The following is a 9704-nucleotide window of genomic DNA, read 5'->3' as shown; positions in this document are numbered from 1 at the left end:
GAAGGCTTAGAGGGGACACGGTTGCAGTCTTCAAATATCTGAAGGGCTGTCATGTAGAAGATGGAGCAGATCTATTCTCTCTTGCCCTGGATTGCAAGACTAGATCTAATGGGTGGAAATTACAAGGGAGTCGATACCGGCTAAATATCAGGAGAAACTTCCTAACTGTAAGGGTGGTCGAGCAGTGGAACTGTCTGCCTCGGGAGGTGGTGGATGCTCCTTCGCTGGACGTTTTCAAGCAGAGGCTGGACGGCCATCTTTCGGGTATGTTGTAGGCAATGTTCCCTCTAAGCTGTGGAGTCTTGTGAGCAAGAATTCTTTGTGAGCTACTGGCATTAAAGTTGTGAGTGAGCAATTTGACTACTACATAAATTAGTCTGCTCTGGAGCCATCCTGCCTGAGCTAGGACAAAAATGTGTGAGCCGGAGGCTAAAAAACTGTGAGCTAGCTCACACTAACTCAGCTTAGAGGGAACACTGGTTGTAGGTCTATCTTTCGTGCTCCTGCAGAGTGCAGGGGGTTGGACTAGATGACCTGCAGGGTCCCTTCCAGCTCTAACATTCTGTGATAACGGACTAGGAGGCAGCAGGGGGTCTTATCCTGGGGTGCTCAGATGAGGTCACCAGCTCCAGGCGGAGAAATTCCTGGAGATTTGGGGCTTGGACAGGAGTCCAGGGTTTTTGTAGCCTGAGGATCCGTTGCAATTCTGGGAGATCCCCAGGCCTCCACCTAGACGCCGACAGCCAACGCTCCCTCTAAGCTGTGGAGTCTTGTGAGCAAAGATTCTATTTTGTGAGCTGCTGGCATGAAAGTTGTGAGCAAGCAGTTTGGCTGCTGCATAAGGGAGTTGGCTCTGGAGCCGTCCCTTCCTGAGCTGAGACAAAAAAATGTGTGAGCCGGAGGCTAAAAAAACTGTGAGCTGGCTCACACTACCTCAGCTTAGAGGGAACATTGCTGACAGCCCTACTTGGCTGCAACGGGCCACAGAGTGTGTGTGTGTGTGTGTGTGTGTGTGTGTGGAAAGCAACTTCTGCAGCCCGCCGAACAGCCAACTGCACCTTGGGACTCTCCCCAGCAAGGAGCGGGAGGAGGAGGGCGTCACCTGCGGCGCCAGGAGGTGGGGGTAGCGGCCCAGGCAGCCTGCTGGAGAAGGCGGGGCGGGGAGTGCTGGAGCCCCGGGCAGATCTGGCAGCAGGAGGAGGAGGAGGTGTGGAGAGAGACACCTTGACGCAGTTCCAGTTGGCTCGGCTCACCTGGGAGCTGAAACTCCCGTGCAGATGGATTCCGGCTCAGCTTGGGCATCGGTCGCGGGTGGAGGGGGGCGAGAGCCTCCGCCCAGCTCCAGGCTCTCCTGCAGGCTTCCTTCCCAAAACATGCATGCAGCATCTACGGGGGTCTCTGGTGTAGACCGGCCTACTCCTGAGTGACAGGCTTGGTCTCAGAAGTGCTTTTTTCCCATTCCCTTAGGCACTCCTGAATCCTGGCCACACACAAAGCTGCCTTCGACTGAATCAGACCATCGGCTTTGTCTACTCAGACAGGGTCTCAGGCAGAGGTCTTTCACGTCACCTACTGCCTGGTCCTTCTAACTGGAGATGCCGGGGATTGAACCTGGGACCTTCTGCACGCCAGGCAGAGGCTCTGCCACTGAGCCAGGGTCTCAGGTCAAGGTCTTTCTCATCACCTCCTGCCTGGTCCTTTTAAGTGGAGATGCCAGGGATTGAACCTGGGACCTTCTGCACGCCAGGCAGAGGCTCTGCCACTGAGCCAGGGTCTCAGGTCAAGGTCTTTCTCATCACCTCCTGCCTGGTCCTTTTAAGTGGAGATGCCAGGGATTGAACCTGGGACCTTCTGCACGCCAGGCAGAGGCTCTGCCACTGAGCCAGGGTCTCAGGTCAAGGTCTTTCTCATCACCTCCTGCCTGGTCCTTTTAAGTGGAGATGCCAGGGATTGAACCTGGGACCTTCTGCACGCCAGGCAGAGGCTCTGCCACTGAGCCAGGGTCTCAGGTCAAGGTCTTTCTCATCACCTCCTGCCTGGTCCTTTTAAGTGGAGATGCCAGGGATTGAACCTGGGACCTTCTGCACGCCAGGCAGAGGCTCTGCCACTGAGCCAGGGTCTCAGGTCAAGGTCTTTCTCATCACCTCCTGCCTGGTCCTTTTAAGTGGAGATGCCAGGGATTGAACCTGGGACCTTCTGCACGCCAGGCAGAGGCTCTGCCACTGAGCCAGGGTCTCAGGTCAAGGTCTTTCTCATCACCTGCTGCCTGGTCCTTCTAACTGGAGATGTAGGAATATAGCCTACAGTTCTCCTGAACGTACCTGGCTCCTTCTTGCTCCTGGTGGCCTGACTGAGGGTTGCTAGGAGCAGGGGGCTTTGTTGCAGGTGCCCGCCCCCTGGGCTCCTTACTGCTAGAGCTCCACTCCTGTGCACTCCCACAGGAAATGACCCCTGCTGTCTCCTCAAACTGGCAGCAGCTTTCCAGGGTCTCAGGTCAAGGTCCTTCACATCATCTGCTCCCTGATCCTTTAACTGGAGATGCCAGGGATTGAACCTGGGGCCTTCTGCTTGCCAAACAGAGGCTCTTCTACGGAGCCACAGGGATAGGCTGCTGCTTTGTTTGTGCTGGTGTTTGAGGGACTCAAGAAAGCACGCCGAAAACAAAGATGTATAAATATATAGAGAGGAGCAAAGTTTGAGTCCAGTACCACCTTTAAGACCAACAAAGTTTAATTCTGGGTATAATTTTTTGCGTGTATGCACACTTCAGGAAGTCTGTTTCGGTGTATCTGAAGAAGTGTGCACGGACACGAAATCTTGTACCCAGAATAAAGCTTGTTCCTAAAGGTGCCACTGGACTCAAACTTTGTTCTCTCTTGCTTCAGACCAACATGGCTACCAATGCTCCCTCTAAGCTGTGGAGTCATGTGAGCAAAAATTCTACTTTGTGAGCTCCTGGCATTAAAGGTGTGAGCGAGCGATTTGGCTCCTGCATAGATTAGAAGAAGAGAAGAGATTGGATGTGTACCCCGCCCTTCACTACCCAAAGGAGTCTCAGAGCGGCTTACAAACTCCTTTCCCTTCCCCTCCCCACAACAGACACTCTGGGAGGTAGGTGGGGCTGAGAGAGCTCCGACAGAAACTGCTCTTTTTTTCAAGAATAGCTGTGCCAGAACTATGGCTTGCCCAAGGTCACCCAGCAGCTGCAAATGGAGGAGTGGGGAATCAAACCCGGTTCTCCCAGATTAGAGTCCGCGCACTTAACCACTACACCAAAATTAGTTTGCTCTGTAGCCAACCTTCCCGAGCTAAGACAAAAATGTGTGAGCCGGAGGCTAAAAACTGTGAGCTAGCTCACTCTCAGCTTAGAGGGAACACTGACGGCTACCCACCTGAATCTATATTCAGAGGGTCTTTGCGGAAGGTCTCAGGTTCAATCCCTGGCATCTTCAGTTAAAAGGACCAGGCAGTGGGTGATGTGAAAGACCTTGACCTGAGACCCTGGCTCAGTGGCAGAGCCTGTTAGTCTGTCACAGCAGAATTATACAGAAATCTTGTGGCACCTTTAGAGGGAGGGGGGCTCAGCAAGTGTTTACAATCAAGAAACCAAATCACACCAAAATTTAGAGTGAGAGGTGGTACAAGAAGGCCCACTTAAGGAACTGAAAAATATACAACCCAGATTACTGATGAGTGACGTGTTGATTCATAATCCATAAAGGTTCTGGAGCCCAAATGGTGGTGGTTGTGATTTCTTTTATTACGAAGGGGGGCCCATGAGGTGTCACAGTAGGTAATAAATACACACCATGCACCACTGTTTTAGCGCATGGTCGTAAGTCTGTGCATGGCTCACACTTGGATTGCTGGCAACTGTTTCCCCTCTTTTCCTTTTTTGCAAAGCATCCTTTTAAGTCCCGTCAGTGCCTCCTGTTCCTGTCGCACGTGGTTTATTCCAGCTTCACACCCATCCAATGTACCTTAATGGAAAGAATTCATACTATTTTTTAAAACAGACATATTTGGTTCTGTACTGAGCCACAGGGTGGACACCCCTGCCTTAAAGTGTATCAGGTTCTTCTGTTGGCGTAAGGTTTCGTGAACTAGAGCCCGAACTGATGTCCAAACAACAAACCTGTTGCTCTTCCAAGCCCTGTAAGACTCCCATTAAATATATTTAGTTGCAGACAATACAAGCACGTAGCAGCAGGGTGTAGAAATATAGTACACCAGAACTACGCGCAGGATCCGGTTTGAAGAGATATAAATATCGTTCACGCCAGAAGCGCTGGGTTCACTGACACATAATGGAAGGCTAGTTCAGTCAGATCAGTTTGGTGTAGTGGTTAAGTGTGCAGGTTTGATTCCCCACTCCTCCACCTGCAGCTGCTGGATGACCTTGGGCAAGCCATAGTTCTGACAAGAGCTGTCCTTGAAAGGGCAGCTCTTGAAAGAGCTCTCTCAGCCCTGCCTAACTCACAGGGTGTCTGTTGTGGGGAGGGGAAGGGAAAGGAGTTTGTAAGCCCTTCTGAGACTCCTTTGGGTAGTGAAGGACGGGGTATAAATCCAATCTCCTCCTCCTCTTCCTCCTCCTGTGTGATCATGTTTTCTCCTTAATACTTAAAAGGGTGTCGATTTCCAAGTAACACAGGAGGCCTGTTTATAAGCGGAGGTTGCAAGGGCAGATAGCTGCGGGGGCCTGTTAGAAAAATTCCAAAAGCAACAGTCGAAAAAGACTTTTATTACAACGTGGCAGGGAAGCTTTTGAACTCGTTGGAATTCTTTAAAAGTTGGCTGCTAAGCAAGAACCGGTCTTCTAGTCATGGCTCAAAAAAGGTCGAGTTTGTGCCTCTGGGTTCAGATTTCGGGCCTTTGTTTGAATCTATAGAGACCTATCCTGGGCTTGGGTGGGGGAGTCCAACTTAAGGGGGGGATTTGTTCGTTTCTTCTTGCAGGTAGCCAAATATTGGCAGCGGTTTTCCCCTTCCTGAGCTTTAAGCTCATTTTACAGGTCTCTCGTGATCAAATGTAAAGGTGCACAAAGTAAAGGTTAAAATGGTAAAGGTTTCCCTTGCTCGAAAGCCAGTTGAATCCGACTCTAGGGGGCAGCGCTCATCTTCGTTTCCAAGCCGAGGAGCCGGCGCTGTCCGAAGACTTCTCTGTGGTCATGTGGCCGGTATGACTAAATGCCGAGGCGCATGGAACGCTGTTACCTTCCCACCGCAGCAGCACCTCTTTATCTACTTGCAATTTCTTGCTTTCGAACTGCTAGGTTGGCAGGAGCCCGGGCCAGAGACGGGAGCTCACTCCGTCATGCGGCACTTGGGTCTCGAATTGCCGAAGTACCGGCCTTCCAGTCTGCAGCTCAGCGTCTTAACCTCTGAGCCACCACGGCCCCCCCATAAGGTGTACAAAAACACCTGCTAAAGGCTGCCTGGATGTTCCCTCCAGACAGACTCAGAAACATAGAGCTGGATCCCCAAGGGTCATCTAGTCCAGCCTCCTGCACGATGCAGGAAATTCACAGTTACCTCTCCCCCCCACACTTACACGGTAACCCTTGCTCTACGTCCAGAGGAAGGCAAAAAACCCTCCAGGATCTCCGGGCCAATCTGGCCTGGAGGACAATTCCTTCCCTGACCCCAAAGTAGCGATCGGCATTACCCTAGGCATGTGAGAAAGGGCCACAAGTGCCGAGTGCGGGCTTCTCCCTTCCTGCCTTCCCTCTCACCATCGGCCTAAATTCATGGTGGCAGCAACTCCATCGCCAGAACATTTGTAGGCATAGGAAGACAGTACATTCTACAGCAGTAACTGCTATTGCCTGAGCCTAAATAGATTTGCACATCTTTATCTTTGGGGTGTTGCCTTCGTCCTCTGCTTCTGAGTGACCATCCAGTGTTCCCCCTAAGCCGAGTCAGTGTGAGCTAGCTCACGGCTTTTTAGCCTCTGGCTCACACGTTTTTGTCTTCGCTCAGGAAGGACGGCTCCCGAGCAAGGTAATTTATGCCATAGCGAAATTGCTTGCTCACAACCAATGCTGCCTCTAAGCCGTGAAGTCTTGTGAGCAAAAATTCTACTTTGTGAGCTACGGGCGTTAAAGTTGTGAGCGAGCGATTTGGCTCCTGCATAAGTTAGTTTGCTCTGGAGCCATCCCTTCCTGAGCTAAGACAAGAATGTGTGAGCTGGAGGCTAAAAAGCTGTGAGCCAGCTCACACTAACTCAGCTTAGAGGGAACACTGCTCACAACCTTCATGCCAGTCGCTCACAAAGTAGCAGTTCTGCTCACAAGGCTCCACAGCTTAGAGGGAGCCCCCCCCACTGCCCCCAGTTTGCTAGATTTAGAATCATAGGGTCATAAAATCATTAGAGATGGAAGGGGCCTCCAAGGGTCATCTAGTCCAACCCCCTGCACAAGGCAGGGAATCCACAAATACCCCACACACACACACCCAGTGACCCCTGTCTTTATGCCCAGACGATGACAAAAAAACCTCCAGGATCCCCAGCCAAACTGGCCTGGAGAAAAATTGCTTCCGGACCCCCAAAGTGGCGATCAACATTTCCCTGGGCGTGTCAGAAAGGGCCACGAGAACTAAGCCCTGAGGCAACCCTCCCTTCCCTCCAGTTCACAGGATCGGCAGTGCTGTCCGATGGCCATCTAGCCTCTGCTGGAAAACCTCCCCAGAAGGAGATTCCCCCCCCCCAAGCAGATCAGTTAAAACACACACACACCAGAGAATCATGAGAAATGCTCAGAAACAGCCCAGCTTTAAAAGCACGGGGGGGGGGAGCAGTGCCCAGTGGGAAAAGGTCCTTCCTCTCCGCAGGCCGGTCCCCCCCCACACCGCATGCCCAAATCTCTCAGACTGGTGCAAATGCCTCTTTTCATGCGACCGACCGGGCTTATTGTTGGGAGCCGCTGCCCAGAGCGTGAGCCATTCCTGCCTCTCTCCCCCCCCCATCTCCCGTGCATGCCACACACAGCAGGGAAAGTTCCCACGGCTCCAGGTCCCCCCCCCAGCCTCACGGAAGGGGGGATTTAGGGGGCATGACTAGGAGGAGGGGGGATGAAGAGAGGAGATGCTGATAGGGACGAGAGACCCCCTGAGCCTGGTTGAGGGGAAGGGGCTGTGTGATTATTTCCATTGCCAGCAGGTGCCGGCGGAAGGCGTTCCATGGGGACCCGGGCGCCTAGCAACACTCTCTGGAGCGCAAAGCCGGGGCGGAAGCCGAAGGGAACGAGAACAGCTAGAGGGGTGGAAGGAGGACCCACACCCCCTGCAGCAGTGGAGGTTCCTGGATCCCATCGCTGGAGCTGGGAAATCTTGCCCCAACCACAGCCGGGGAGGAAAATCCTGGACTTGGCCCCCAACCCCTGCTTCCGAGGACACGCAGGGCCATGTCCTGGAGGGTAGCTTGAGAGGGAGGAGGTGGGCCTGCTTGGCGGGGAGGGCGGGGTAAAAGTGAAATAAATAAATAACAGCAAAGCTGGAAGGGGAAATGAAGATGTGAAGCCGCTGCCTGATACTGAATCAGACCTTTTTGGTCCGTCAAGGTCAGTATTGCCTACTCAGACTGGCAGCAGCTCTCCAGGGTCTCAGGTTGAGGTCTTTCGCATCACCTCCTGCCTGGTCCTTTTAGCTGGAGATGCCGGAGATTGAACCTGGGGCCTTCTGCATGCCAAGCAGAGGCTCTGCCACTGAGCCAGGGTCTCAGGTCAAGGTCTTTCTCATCACCTCCTACCTGGGCCTTTGAACTGGAGATGCCGGGGATTGAGCCTGGGACCTTCTGTATGCCAAGCAGAGGCTCTGCCACTGAGCCAGGGTCTCAGGTCAAGGTCTTTCCCATCACCTCCTACCTGGGCCTTTGAACTGGAGGTGCCGGGGATTGAACCTGGGGCCTTCCGCATGCCAAGCAGAGGCTCTGCCACTGAGCCAGGGCCTCAGGTCAAGGTCTTTCTCATCACCTCCTACCTGGGCCTTTGAACTGGAGATGCCGGGGATTGAACCTGGGACCTTCTGCATGCCAAGCAGGGGCTCTGCCACTGAGCCACAGCCCCTCCACTAAAGCAGTGCTTTATATATGAACACAGAGGAAGTCGCCTTCTACTGAATCAGACCATTGGTCCACCAGGGTCAATACTGTCTATTCAGACTGGCAGCCGCTCTCCAGGGTCTCAGGCAGAATTATTTCACATCACCTACTTCCAGATCCTACTGGAGATGTTGAGGACTGAACCTGGGACCTTCTGCATGCCAAGCAGAGGCTCTACCAACTGAGCTGGAGTTTCCAGTCAAGATCTTTCCTATCACCTACTATGGGTCCTTGTTAACTGGAAATGCCTGGAATTTTGGTCCCCGCCTCACTCCTTAGGGCTGGGAACAAAATGAGCCTCTGATGAAGAAGAGTTTGGGCCCTGCCCTTCACTCGGAGTCTCGGAGTGGCTTACAATCACCTCCCCTTCCTCTTCCCCACAACAGACACCCTGTGAGGCAGGTGGGGCTGAGGGAGCTCTGAGAGAACTGCTCTTGAGAGAACAGCTCTGAGAGAACTGTGACTGACCCAAGGTCACCCAGCTAGCTGCATGTGGAAGAAGAGTGGGGAATCAAACCCGGTTCTCCATATTAGAGTCCACCACTCTTAACCACTACACCAAACTGGCTCTCATTGGCATCCTTCTCCTCGTGCTCCCCCTAAAGCAGTTGCTAAGGCATCCTGGCCAAAGAACTGGCCTGACCTCATCTCTTTGTGGCTGGATCACCTGCATCTGTGCACTGCAGGGACACCTCCCCCCCCCCCACGCTGGTCCTCCTGCTGGAGCACATTTCTAATTCTGACACAGCATGCTGGGTGCAGCCACAAAATGGCTGCCGCAGGTGGTGGAGCCATTCGCAAAATGGCTGCCATGGTTTACCTTCGGTCACACGGTGAAGAACTTTGGCTGTGGCGGCAACCGCTTCCCATGCAACGTTTGGGGGGGGGTAAATCTGCACAGCCAATCAAATCTCGAGTGGCCAATCAGAAACCTGGCTGGCCTGCCCACTTTCTAAAAACACTCGAGAGCCAAGGAGCATGTCGGTAGTGGGGACCCCCCGCACTAGAGTTAGAACAGGGGCCACATTTAGAATGAGAACCCCTACGTACCGTCACTGCGTGCTCAAACAGACTAGCTTGGTCTGACCTGTGTGGACACCTTTTCCTGTCTCTGCATCCAATAAGAATTGGGTAGACTCACCCTGACATGGATAGCCCAGGCAAGCCCGATCTCGTCGGATCTCGGAAGCGTAAGCAGGGTCGGCTCTGGCAAGTACTTGGATGGGAGACTTCCAAGGAATACCAGCAGCCGGGAGGCGGGGGCAGGCTTTATTCAGACACCTCTCTGAATATCCTCCAGGTCCCCAGTAGGGGTCAGTCACCAGAGGTCACCAGGAGTTCCAGGTGTGCACACGCATACATGCACATTTTTTAAAAAAAAGAATGGGTATACTTGGGCCGCCAGCAATGCTCCCTCTAAGCTGTGGAGTGTTGTGAGCAAAAATCCTACTTTGTGAGCTACCGGCGTTAAAGTTGTGAGCGAGCCGATTTGGCTCCTGCATCAATTAGTTTGCTCTGGGGCCCTCCTTCCTTCCGGAGCTGAGACAAAAATGTGTGAGCCGGAGGCTAAACCGCACTGGCTCGTCACTGGCCACCAGCATGAAGTG

The sequence above is a fragment of the Gekko japonicus genome, unplaced genomic scaffold (genome assembly GCF_001447785.1).
Source record: "Gekko japonicus isolate JY-2015 unplaced genomic scaffold, Gekko_japonicus_V1.1 scaffold2530, whole genome shotgun sequence".
NCBI classification, from domain to species: domain Eukaryota; kingdom Metazoa; phylum Chordata; class Lepidosauria; order Squamata; family Gekkonidae; genus Gekko; species Gekko japonicus.
The sequence above is the reverse complement of the archived record's forward strand: the minus strand, read 5'-3'. Positions refer to the sequence as shown.